The sequence below is a fragment of the Pristis pectinata genome, chromosome 5 (assembly GCF_009764475.1).
Source record: "Pristis pectinata isolate sPriPec2 chromosome 5, sPriPec2.1.pri, whole genome shotgun sequence".
In the NCBI taxonomy this organism is placed as follows: Eukaryota; Metazoa; Chordata; class Chondrichthyes; order Rhinopristiformes; family Pristidae; genus Pristis; species Pristis pectinata.
The window spans coordinates 67309813-67323382 of NC_067409.1; positions in this window are offsets into that span (position 1 = coordinate 67309813).

Consider the following 13570-nt stretch of genomic DNA (forward strand, 5'->3'; position numbering starts at 1 on the left):
CCAGGCGCAGGAATCAGTCGTGATATCAGATAGAGGGGTTGCCTCTGGCCACCTCGTGAACCGGTCCACGATGGTAAGGAGGTACCAGGCTCCTCTTGAAACTGGCAGAGGACCAACGAGGTCGATGTGGATGTGGTCGAACCTTCTACGGGTAGGCTAGAACTGCTGTGGCGGGACCTTGGTGTGTCGTTGGATTTTTGATGTTTGGCAGTGTGGACAAGTCCTGGCCCACTCACTGACCTGCTAGCGCAGGCCATGCCAGACAAACTTGCTGGCGACCAGTCGAACAGTTGATCTGATGGACAGGTGCGCCAACCCGTGTACCGAGTCAAAAACACGTTTCCGCCAGTCTGCAGGAACTATAGGGCGGGGTTGACCTGTTGCAATGTCGCAAAGGAGGGTCTGCTGACCTGGACCGACTAAGAAATCTTGGAGCTGCAGGCCCAAGACTGCGGTTCTGTAGCTGGGCAGCTCGTCGTCGGCTTGCTGTGCATCAGCCAGGGCCGTGCAGCCAACACCCAGGGACAGACTGTGGATGGTCGGTCTGGAAAGCACGTCAGCAACGACATTGTCCTTTCTGGAGACATGTTGGATATCCGTTGTGAATTCGGAAATAGAGGACAAATGTCGCTGCTGACGAGCTGACCAGGGATCGGAGACCTTGGAGAAGGCGAAGGACAAAGGCTTATGGTCAGTGAAAGTAGTGAAAGGCCTGCCTTCTGAAAAGTACTGGAAATGCCGGACCGCCAGGTACAGCGCTAGAAGTTCCCGATCAAAAGTGCTGTATTTCAGTTCAGGTGGTCTAAGGTGCCTGCTGATAAATGCCAAGGGTTGCCAACAGCCTTCGATTAGTTGTTCCAGTACTCCACCAACCGCAGTGTTGGATACGTCCACCGTGAGGGCGGTTGGGACGTCTGTCCTAGGGTGTACCAGCATCGCGGCGTCTGCCAGGGTGTCCTTGGCCTTAACGAAGGCAGCCATAGCCTCGGCGTTCCAGGTGATGTCCTTGCCCTCGCCAGACATCAGCGAGAACAAAGGGCGCATGATATGGGCTGCTGCAGGGATGAACCGATGGTAAAAGTTGATTATCCCCAGGAATTTCTGCAGGCCTTTGACCGTGTTGGGATGGGCAAAATGGCAGATAGTGTCTACCTTGGTGGGTAGGGGTGTTGCTCCTTTGCTGGTGATTCTGTGGCCGAGGAAATCGATAGAGTCAAATCCGAATTGGCACTTGGCTGGGTTGATAGTGAGGCCGAAATCACGGAGACGGGAGTACAGTTGGCGGAGGTGGGAAAGGTGTTCTTGGCGGTCACGGCTGGCAATTAGTATGTCATCTAAGTAAATGTACACGAAGTCCAGGTCTCGGCCTACCACGTCCATCAGCCACTGGAAAGTCTACGTGGCGTTCTTAAGGCCAAACGGCATTCGAAGGAATTCCAAGAGGCCGAATGGAGTGATAAGCGCAGTTTTGGGGACATCGTCAGGGTGGACTGGGATTTGGTGGTATCCCCAGACGAGGTCCATCTTGGAGAAGATGTGGGCCCTGTGTAGGTTCGCTGCGAAGTCCTGGATGTGAGGGATGGGGTAGCGGTCCGGGGTGGTGGCGTCATTCAGCCTGTGGTAGTTGCCGCAGGGCCTCCACCCGCCGGTGGCTTTGGGGACCATGTACAGGGGGAGGCCCAGGGGCCGTCTGACCTGCGAACGATCCCCAGCTCCTCTATGTAGCAAAACTCTTCCTTTGCCAGGCGGAGCTTGTCTGGAGGTAGTCGTCGTGCTCGGGCATGAAGGGGTGGCCCTTCATGATGTGGTAATGATGTGGTGCGGCACCCCGTGTTTGGGCATCAAATTTGTAAACTGAGGTGCCAAAACCAATGGGAACTCAGCTAGGAGCTTGGTGAACTTGTTGCCAGACAGGGAAATGGAGTCCAGGCGTGGGGCTGGTAGGCTGGCTTCTCCCAGGGGGTAGGTCTGGAAAGTTCAGGAGTGCACTAGCCGCTTCCCTCGCAGGTCGACTAACAGGCTGTGGGCCTGAAGGAAATTGGCTCCCAGGAGTGGCTGGGCGACGGCGGCAAGGGTAAAGTTCCAGGTAAAACGGCTGTCGCCGAATTATAATTGAACTGTACGAAAGTCCATATCGTTGTGCCGTTTGCGGCATTGAGTACAGGACCTTGTTGCCTGTTACAAGTGTTGCGGTCGGTTGGGGGCAAAATACTGACTTCTGCTCCAGTATCGACGAGGAAATGACACCCGGACTGCTTGTCCCGAACAAATAGGAGGCTGTGTTTGCGGCCTGCTGCCGTAGCCATCGGCGGCGGCTGGCCCTGGCGCTTCCCTGAAACTTGCAGGGTGGGCAGTATCGATGGGCCTCTGCGCCCCACCTCTGATGGTAGAAACACAGCTGGTCGCCAGTGTCGTCATCTGTGTTTCTGGGGTGTGGTCGCTCGGTTGCTGGGACTGGTTTAGGTAGGCGTTGGGCTCGCGACCTGGCGATTTGGCCGACGGACGACCCACTCTCGCGTTTGGCCTTCCACAGGACATCTGCCCGGGCAGGTACCTCACGTGGGTTGCTGAAATCAGCATTGGCCAACAGCAGGTGAATGTCATCGGGTAGTTGTTCCAGGAAGGCCTGTTCGAACATTAGGCAGGGCTTGTGTCCCTCAGCCAAAGCCAGCATCTCGTTCATTAGGGCCGATGGGGATCTGTCCCCCAGGCTGTCGAGATGAAGCAGGCGGGCGGCGTGCTCGTGACAGGAGAGGCCAAAGGTCCGAATAAGAAGGTCTTTGAAAGCCGGGTACTTATCCTCCTCCGGAGGAGACTGGATGAAGTCTCCGACCTGGGCGGCTGGCTCCTGGTCCAGAGAGCTGACCACGTGGTAGTACTTTGTAGAGTCGGAGGTGATCTGCCGAAGGTGGAATTGCGCTTCAGCCTGGTCGAACCAGACGCTGGGCTGAAGCGTCAAAAAGGTGGGCAGCTTGTGCCACTGCATTGGCTGCTGCGTTGTTGTCCATTGTGCAGGTCCAAAATCCATTCGGACCGTCGGGTCACCAATGTAGCGGCTGCTACCGCGATGTGAAAGCAAGACCCTAGTCAGTAGGCTGCAGAACAAAAACTGATTTATTTTCCCGCCTTGCGCGGGCCTTTTAAGAGGAACGGTTCCCGCCCACCAAAAACGGAAATGACGTATGCGCCACGTCAAACTTTTCCCGCGCACGGGTTCTCCCCATCGCTCGGGGAAGACGAAGGCCCAACGCCATCTTGGGCCTCGCCACTCCGATGATGCGTGACCCGACCACCGAGCCGGTTCACTTGCTCGGACAGTGAGTCGCTATAGTCCTTGAATATCTTCCTTTGACCAAACTTATGATCATTTGCCCTAAATCTCCTAATGTGTCTCAGCATCACATTTTGGCTTGATAACACTACTGTGCAATACTCCAAGATTCTACAAAACATTAAACATAATGTACAAATGTAAATTGTTGCTGCTGTGAGGGTTAAGGTTAGAGGCCTTGTTTCCAAGCTCTTTGTTAGTAAGACCTATGCCACAGATACCATCCGATGTGAAAAACTGCGCAGGTATGTCCTTTCCACTAAAAGCAGGCCACATCTAATCTAGCTAATTATCACTTATCAGTCTTTGCTCAACCATCTGCAAAATGATGGAAGATGTGTCATCAAAGGTGCTATAAAGCAGTACTTGTTCACTTGCAAACTGTCTGCAATGCCCAGTGTAGGTTTTGCCAGGACCATTCTCCGCTAGATCTCATCACAACCTTGATGTACATGTGGGCTAAAGAGGTGAATTCCAGAGGCGAGATGAAGGTGACTTCCCTTGATATCATTACAGCATTTGATGAAAATGGCACCATGGTACCCTGATAAAGCTGAAGTCAATTGGAATCATGAGGAAAATAGTTGGAGTCATACCTTGAACAAAGGATGATTGTGGTTTTTGGAAATGAATCATCCCAGCTCCAGAGCATTTGCTGCTAGAGTTCCTCAAGGCGGTGTCCAAGGTCCAACCATTTGTTGCTATTTCACCAATGATCTTCCTTCTATTATACGGTTCACTAATTAGTGCCCAATGTTTAATTCCATTCACAATTCCTCAGCAAATGAAGCAGCCTGAATGATAGCAAGACATAAACAACATTCAGACATGGTTGATAAGTGGCAAGAAACATCTGTACAACAGAAATACCAGGCAACAACATCTCCATCAAGAGAGAGTCCATGTGCCTATGTGGCCAGACCCATTTCTTAAAGGATATAAATGTATTTCACTTTCATGATCATTTTCCACTACTGGTCCATAAATTCCCAGCATTACTGAGTTCAATTTCATAACCTGTAGTAGTAGGCTTTGAACTCACAACCTCTGGGATGTTCATCCAATACTATAACTACTAGGCTACAATATATGACATCCTCTACTCATATAATAGCACTGTGATTACAGTACATTGGGTAGACCTCAGCCACACAGAAATCAATAAGGATAGATTTTCTGCCCATTAACTATGAATTGGTGAAAAATCTATCAGAATCTACTCATTCATGAGAAATACAGATTTCATGAAGAAACGTGAGAGAGAGAGAGAGGGAGAAAGAGATGCAAACAGAAGAGTGTTAACCTTCACGAGGAACCTCAAAGTGGAACATCCCAACTAAAAGTTATTTTTGTAAATTGTGTAACATGTATTATTTTTGGTTCACATTGGGGTTATAGTTTCACAAAACTTATGATTCTATTTAAAACATCTCAACTAACTTGATATTCATAATAATAAACTGCCACCAGTGTTTTCTCTTTAAAAATATTCCATCCCCCCACCCACGTTACTCCAATCACATTGCTGACCACTGTATTCTATTACACGTTCACAACAGATGTGATTGGTCAGTAGTCTATTCACGATGACTGCATTTTGAAACCCACATCCTTTAAACAAAAATGCATGGCTGAAGTTAGTGGAAAATGATCATGAAAGTCGTTTATTATCAACACAGAGTTTGATTGATGTTAAGAACCCACAAATCTTCTGAGTAGGTACTCAAAGATGTTTTTCTTTATAATATAATAATTAAACAAAAATTCAATCCCTACCTAATTTGTACATTATACAGTCTGTAAGTGTTATTTGTTATTACTAATTGATTATATAAATGAGAGCCTCCAAGTTCAGTTCTGCTATCAGATTTATTAACCTCAGCTCTGAAAATATTAGCAGCTCTGCTGGTGATTGGATATTAAGATACTAGGTCTCTGAAGAAATGAACGGTATTTTTAGGTAAAGAAATTTTACATGATCTTACCAGGTAAACATAAAAATATTAACACAACAATGATCAACATGGAATATTTATTGAAATAGTGATGGAGTTCACTCAGTCAAAGATTCTAACCACTATTAATAACTAATACTCTGTAACATGTGAAGGAAATGTGATGGAATTGATGGTTTATTGATAATAAGACCACAATAGTATCAAGGCACCTAATCCATAACTACACACTGAATCACCATCTCTGAGGACACTTACTATCTGCTGCATATTCCTAGTTTAAAAAAAAACTTTTATTAAGACTTTTGGACCTTTTTCTTTCCAGGTTTCTCCATCACCACTTCAGTGTTAATTCTATAGTAATGTACCTGAGGAAGATCACAAGAGTAGCTACGTCTGATAGGCCTCAAAGTTCATGAATTTTATGGGTTTTACAACCACTGTACAATTTGTACAACAGATGTATAAAACATTGTCCTCGCTGATGACAAAATATCAACACTTGTCACTGGCTTGCAATTGGAAGTGTGACCACAGCTAATTTTCCTTTTTTATTACTGATAGTGAACACATTATGAATTTTCCTGTTTTTAAGCATTTATTCCACTTATCTGGATTTTCAAGGAGTTCAAATAGCAAGGCTTTTCATGTAAAGGCTCATAAGCACTGAGTTTTATGCCAAGATGTACAAAATAAAAATAAAGATGCAGTAAAGAATCCCCATAAAGGATCACAGTAAGATTAGTGTCAGAAAGGACAGAGCCATAGGTTTCAGAAACATAGAAAAACTACAGCACTATTCAGGCCCTTCAGTCCACAAAACTGTGCCAAACATGTCCCTACCCTAGATATTACTAGGCTTACCCATAGTCCCCTATTTTATTCGGCGGCACGTACCTATCTAACAGTCTCTTGAAAGACCCTATCATATCTGCCTCCACCACCATTTCCGGCAGCCCATTCCACGCACTCACCACTCTGAGTAAAAAACTTACCCCTGACATCTCCTCTATATCTACTCCCCAGCACCTTAAACCTGTGTCCTCTTGTGGCCACCATTTCAGCCCTGGGGAAAAGCCTCTATCTACCCAATCAATACCTCTCATCATCTTATACACCTCAATCAGGTCCCCCCTCATCCTCCGTCTCTCCAAGGAGAAAAGGCTGAGTTCCCTCAACCTGCTTTCATAAGGCATGCTCCGCATTTCAGGCAGCAGCCTTGTAAGTCTCCTCTGTACCTTCTCCATGGCTTCCACATCTTTCCTTTAGTGAGGTGACCAGAACTGAGCACAATATTCCAAGTGGGGTCTGACCAGGGACCTATATAGCTGCAACAATACCTCTTGACTCCTAAATTCAATTCCCCGACTGATGAAGGACAATACACCATATGCCTTCTTAACCACAGAGTCAACCTGCACAGCCGCTTTGAGTGTCCTATGGACTCAGACCCCAAGATCCCTCTGATCCTCCACACTGCCAAGAGTCCTACCATTAATACTATATTCCGCCATCATATTTGACCTACCAAAATGAACCACTTCACACTTATCTGGGTTGAACTGCATCTGCCACTTCTCAGCCTAACTCTGCATCCTATCTATGTCCCTCTGTAACCTCTGACAGCCCTCCAAACTATCCACAACACCCCCAACCTTTGTGTCATCCGCAAACTTACTAACCCATCCCTCCACTTCCTCATCTAGGTCATTTATAAAAATCACAAAGGGTAAGGTTCCCAGTACAGACCCGAGGTACACCACTGGTCACCGACCTCCACTCAGAATACAACCCTTCAACAACCACTCTTTGCCTTCTGTGGGCCAGCCAGTTCTGGATCCACACTGCAATGTCCCCTTGGATCCCATGTCTCCTCACCTTCTCCATAAGCCTTGCATGGGGTACCTTCTGGGGCCTTGTGGGGCCTGGCTGCCGAAAGCTGCACTTCAAAAGGCAGCTATAGCAAAAATAACCTTCTGCAACTTTTCTGACTATACTTCCTGTTCATGTCAGTTTCTTTTTTTGACCGAGAAGACATCACTGCTCTTAGGTTAATAAAACATCAATGAAATAACTGAATATATGTTTGAAGAGGAGTCTGCTAGATATGAGGTGGTGTCCACATCACCTACAATTGAGGAATCAAAGGATTGGGTAACATTTCTGCTCTTCTTTACCATCCTCCTGCTTGGTTATGATGAGTAATCAAGGTCTGCGATTTAAACAGAAACCAAGTAATTTATGAAAAAATGGAAATAGGAGTGGGAAGGAAGGTAAGCACATTAAGTTAGAACTACAGTGTGTTGATAGAAACAAAAGTTGGTAGAATGAAGATCCAATTTCCACCTTTGATTTTCATGTAATTCTTTACAATTTGTATTTTTACTCTGACCTCTTGTGTTTCATATCGTTTTAATATGTAGGTTAGATGCATCACTTTAAAACAATATATAATGCCTGGGAAACAGATTATACTATTGTACGATAACTGTTAACCTCTCAAGTACACATTATGGTAAGCACAAAATACAGAAGGTGTACAACTTTAAAATGATTAAGTGATATTGTTTGCTCAAGATGATAACTTGCTGATAAATTGAAACAAGTGGTGACAAATTGGTGCATTTCTTTTTACACCAGTTCTTCATTGTCAACATCCAACACTCCTAAACTGAGGCAAATAATGTAGATGCATGGTAAACTTCCTGCAATCCGAGAATCAAAATAAAAACGCAAAATCTACAATAAAAGGCTGGACACACTCAGCATATCTGTAGGAAGAGAAACAGAATTAATGTTTACAAAAAGCACTAATTCTGTTTCTCTTCCCACAAATGCAGTCTGATGTGTTGAGTAGTTCTGGCATTTTCTGTTTTTATTCCTGTGCTCTATGTCAGCCTCACCACTGGAAGACTGCCTTATAGCTTTACACATTAACTCTAGACCTGAGTTAATGAAATTGCCATTAATGCTAAATTATAAGCTATTTTCCCCTGACCCCACAGTGAATGAGTTTTGAGATAGTCTATATTCATGTCATATAATCTTACATCTGACAGTTAAGACAAGTTCTACCTCATTTGACATGTGAGACTCTCTCTGCAAACGTTAGGGAAAAATACAACAGTGACTGCAGAGTTAACGGCACAGTTGGGCATATGGTTGTAGCAGATAAATATGAATGAAAATTTCTTAAAATGTTAGGTTATACCTTATACTTTTCCATTGTTCAATTATTTAACCTTTCCATAATTTTCCTGCACAGTCATAAAGCAATACAGCAAGGAAACAGGCCCTTCGGCCCAAGTCCATGCCGACCACCGTGCCCACCCAGCTAGTCTTAATTTCCTACATTCAGCTCATATCCCTCTAAGCCTTGCCCCTCCATGTACCTATCCAAGTGCTTCTTAAATGATACTATTGTACCTGCCTCAACCACTTCCTCTGGCAGCTCATTCCATATACTCAGCAACCTCTGAAAAATTTGTCCCTCAGGTCCCTTTTAAATCTTTCCCCTCACACCCTAAATCTATGCCCCCTAGATTTGGACTCCCTATCCTGTAGAAAGGATTATTGCCGTCCACCTTACCTATGCCTCTCATAATTTTAAACATAAGATAAGGTCGCCCCTCATTCTCCTACGTTACAAGGAATAAAGACCTAGCCTGGCCAACCTCTCCCTATAACTCAGCCCCTCTAGTCCTGGCAACATCCTTGTAAATCTTTTCTGCACTCTTTCCAGTTTAACCATGTATTTCCTAAAACAAGGTGACAAAAACTGTACACAGTACTCCAAGTGCAGCCTCACCAACAACTTATACAATTATAACATAATGTCCTAACTCCTATACTCAATGCCCTGACTGATGAAGGCCAGCGTGCTAAACACCCTTTTTCAACACTCTGTCTACCTGTGACACTGCTTTCAACAAACTATGCAACTTGTACTCCTAGGGTACCTGTTCCATTGCAATCCCCAGTGCTCTTCCATTCATAGTACAAGTCCTACATTGGTTTGACTTTCAAAATGCAATCACCTCACACTTATCTGTATTGAGAGCCATTTGCCACTCCTTAGCCCACTTCCCTAACTAATCAAGATCCCACCCCCCGCGTTATCTATAATAGCTATCAACACCTCCTAATCTGCAAATTTACTGATCAAGCCTTCTGCATTCGCATCCAAATCATTTATATAAATAACAAATAACAAGGGTTCCAACACTGACCGCCTGTGGCACACCACTCATCACCGGCTTCCATTCCAAGACAACCTTCAACCACCACGCTCTGCTTCCTACTTCCGAGCCAATTTTGGCATCCATCTATCTAGCTCTCACTGGATTCCATAGGACCTAACCTTCCAGACGAAACCACCATGCGAGACCTTGTCAAAGGCCTCACTAAAATCCAAATAGACAACATCCACTGCCCTATCCTTATCTACCTGTTTACCTCTTCAAAAACTCTAAAAGGTTCGTCAAGCACAATTCCGACACAAAGTCACGCTGACTCCTCCTAATCAGGACTCTGTCTATCCAAATGCTAGTAGATCCTGTCCCTTAGAATTCCCTTCAGTAACTTTCCCATGACTGATGTCAGGCTGCCTGGCCTATCGTTCTTGGGCTTCTCCTTGCTACCCTTCTAAACAATGGAACAACATTAGCCAACTTCCTGTCTACGGGAAACTTCACAAGTGGCTAATGATGAAGCAAATATCTCTGCAAGGTCTCCACAATTTCTTCTCTAGCCTCCACAGAAGTCTGAGGATGCACTTGGTCAGGCCCTGGGGATTATTCAGTTTAATGCTCTGTAAGGCTGCAAATACCTCCTCCCTGGTAATACAAATTTCCTCCAAAACATTTCCACTAGTTTCCCTTACCTCTGGAGCAGTCATGATTTTCTCATCATTAAACACTGAGAAGCATTCATTAAAAGTCCCACCCATCTCCTGCGGCTTCAGACATATGCAGCCCTGCTGACCTCTAAGGGACCTACTCTCTCCCTAGCCCCCTATTTTGGGATTGTCCTTAACCTTACCTGCCTGATCCATCTCATGCCCTCTCTTTGCCCTCCTGATTTCCCTCTTAAGATTATTCTTAATCTTTTTTTATTGTCAACATGGAATTCACTCATGCCCTACCTCCTAAGCCAAATGTATGCTTCCTTCTTTATCTTGACCAGAGCCTTCATATCCCTCATCAGCCAAGGTTCCCTAAACTTGCCAGGTTTACCCTTCACCCCAACAGGAAAATGCTGCTCCTGGACTCTTGGTATCACACTCTTATAAACCTTCCAACATGCTATTCGTTCCTTTCCCTTCAAACAGGCTCTCCCAATCAACCTAATTCCCTAATTCCTAATCCTGCCTAAATCCCTGATAATTAGCCCTGCTCCAGTTTTAGGACCTTAAACCTGTGGGCCCGTCCTATCCTTTTCCATCACTATCTTAAACTAATAGTATTTTGGTCACCAGAGCCAAAGTACTCCCTGATTGTCACCTCTGTTACTTGCCTTACCTCGTTCCCTAAGATGAGGTCCAGTCTTGCGCCCTGCCGAGTAGGGTCCTCTGTACTGACTCGGGAAACTTTCCTGGACACATTTCATGGCTTCCACCCTGTCCAGGCTCTTAACACTGGTAGTACCAGTCAATATCAGGGAAATTAGTATCTTCTACTTATACAACCCTATTATTCTTACAACTACGTCTCTTTTCAGATGTCTCTTTTCACCATGTACCTTTGGTTGAGAGAACAAGAACATAACATAACCATACCTCCTGACCTTTTGATTCAGTTATGAAGAAATACATTTCATTACAAAGACTCAGACAATTTCAGAAGTCACCCACATGGGAAATCCTGGATGAAGAATAAGAGCACCAATATTTGGATATTCAAGCCACCCTGTACAATTGTTAACAGAACACTGTGACTTATTTGATAGTTGATGCCATGTTAGTAGGAGCATAACAGAAAAATCATGCTCAACACATAAACATAACCACAGGAACAGGCACATATTCCCCTTTGGTGCTTCATACTCTCTTTTGTGGTCCATTTCCCATATATACCAGTTTCATCTAATCGCGTGTCCCCCAGCCCTCTGCAGCCATGATTTTTCATGTTCCTCTTGTCAGAATGCTTAAAGCTAGAATACACTGAAATGAATCCACATCATATTCGTCTGAAAACTGTCACACCACATATAGTAAGAACAACCAGATTTAAAAAAAATTAATATTTACAACTTTGATCAAAATGTCATTGCATTTGTGGATCAAATACTATTATTTAACTACAGGATTTATTTTCATAAAATAGCTCTGTGACAATTTGATGCCAATAAGGCACCAACAGCAAGATCTGAATTTATCAAATTGCTTGCCAATTTTAGTGTGTGAATTTTTACAGCTAACATGCTAAAAGCTCTACATAAGTTCACATAGTCCATTATCATCAATTGACATTCCCCATTGAAAGGGGCTGTAAAAATATAGTGTGAACGGGCCAGCTTTTATCATTAATACAGATTGAGCTGAATGTAGATCCCTGACAGTTAATAAAAAATCCACTAGGTTATCCTGCTAGCCATGTGAAAATCTAGTACTTCAGCCACACACCATTTTCAACAAAGGTTTAGTGCACAAATCTCTGTGCTTTAAGTGCTCAGATTATTGAATGGATAGTATATAAAAATGTATTTTTTTAAAAATGCAGTCAAATGTACAGTTAATGACATGGCTCATTTCACAGAGTATATCCTGGCCTCTTGTCCAAAACACAGCCATTACCAGAATGCCTAATCATCAGCTCCCCACAACATATTGCTCAAGTCCCTGGTTTACAGTGTACAAATCTCTACAGGTGTTGTAATTACTGATGCCTGGGAACTGCATCAAAGAAACCTCTTACTGGCCAAAACTACATAAATCAAGACAATGCACATGATTAGTTCTCTCAATATTTCAGTCAAAACTGTCCACCCTCATCCTCTATCCTACCATATGAATACAAACAAATTTCCTTTCCATCGGCAAAATTATAAAACTATTCTTCTTCCACATGTAGACCATAGAAATCTACAACTTATCTCCTTATGAACCTTGCAAAAAAAATGTCCACCCACTCATCTAATACACTTATTAAAAAGCTGCTTCAATGCTCACATACAAATGTCACTAAATGGTTCATGAGAAGGCATCTATTCAGCTTGTCATGCCTGTGCCAGTTTGTTGGGAGAACAATTTGCACTCCCCCACCCTTTCCCCATGGTGCCGAAAATGTTTTCTTTCCAAGTATTTATCCAATTTCCTTTTAAATCTGCTTCCACCACCCATTTAGGGAGTGCATTCCACGTCACAACTTGCTGTGTAAAAGACTGCTTCCTCATGCTGCCTCTGGCTCTTTTTGCTAATCACTGTAATCTGTGTTCTAATTCCAGATGTTCTGCAATTGGAAGCAGTTTCACCTTGTTTACTCGATCAAACTTATACATGATTTTGAACGCCTTTGTCATATCTTCTTTTATCCCTCTTTGCTCCAAGGAGAATAAACCCAGTTTCTTCACGTAATTGAAGTCCCTCATCCCCAATCCCAGTCCAGTACATCTTTTTTTGCAGCCTCTGTGTGGGCTTGACATCTTTCCTAAATTGTCTGAAATTGAACAAAATATTCCAAGTGAGGATTAAAGAATGCTTTATCTTACAAGAATCCTAAATACTATTCTTCTAAACTGATATCCAGTTTGATCTGGTATTGTCAAAGTCTTGTGGACATATATACCCTCAAGGTTTTTCTATTCTTTCAAAGATTCACCACCTTCTGTAAAACAAAATCTCAACTTAGTCCTAAATGGATATCTCCTTAGACTGTGACCCCTACTCAGCTAAGGAAAACATGCCGCCTGCAACCACCCTGTTGATCCCTGAATGAATTTTGCAACTTTCAATACAATCTCCTGTCATTCTTCTGGACTCCAGTGAATAGCAACATGTCTATTCAATCTCTCCTCGTACAGCAAACCCACTTTCCCTTGAACCATTCTAGCTGAACCCCCTCTTTGACAAGTATACCTATTGGTAGGCAAGGAGACAAAAACTATATACAATGCACCAGGTGCAGTCTCACCAAGGCCCTGGATAATTTACTCTAAACTCAAATCTTCTCTTATGAGGCCTACATACCATCTGCTTTCTGAAAAGCTTGTAGCACCTACAATTTTCTGCCAATGAAATCCAAAGTTCCACTGACTTCTAGGTGAAAAATACTTTCTCAACTGTCCT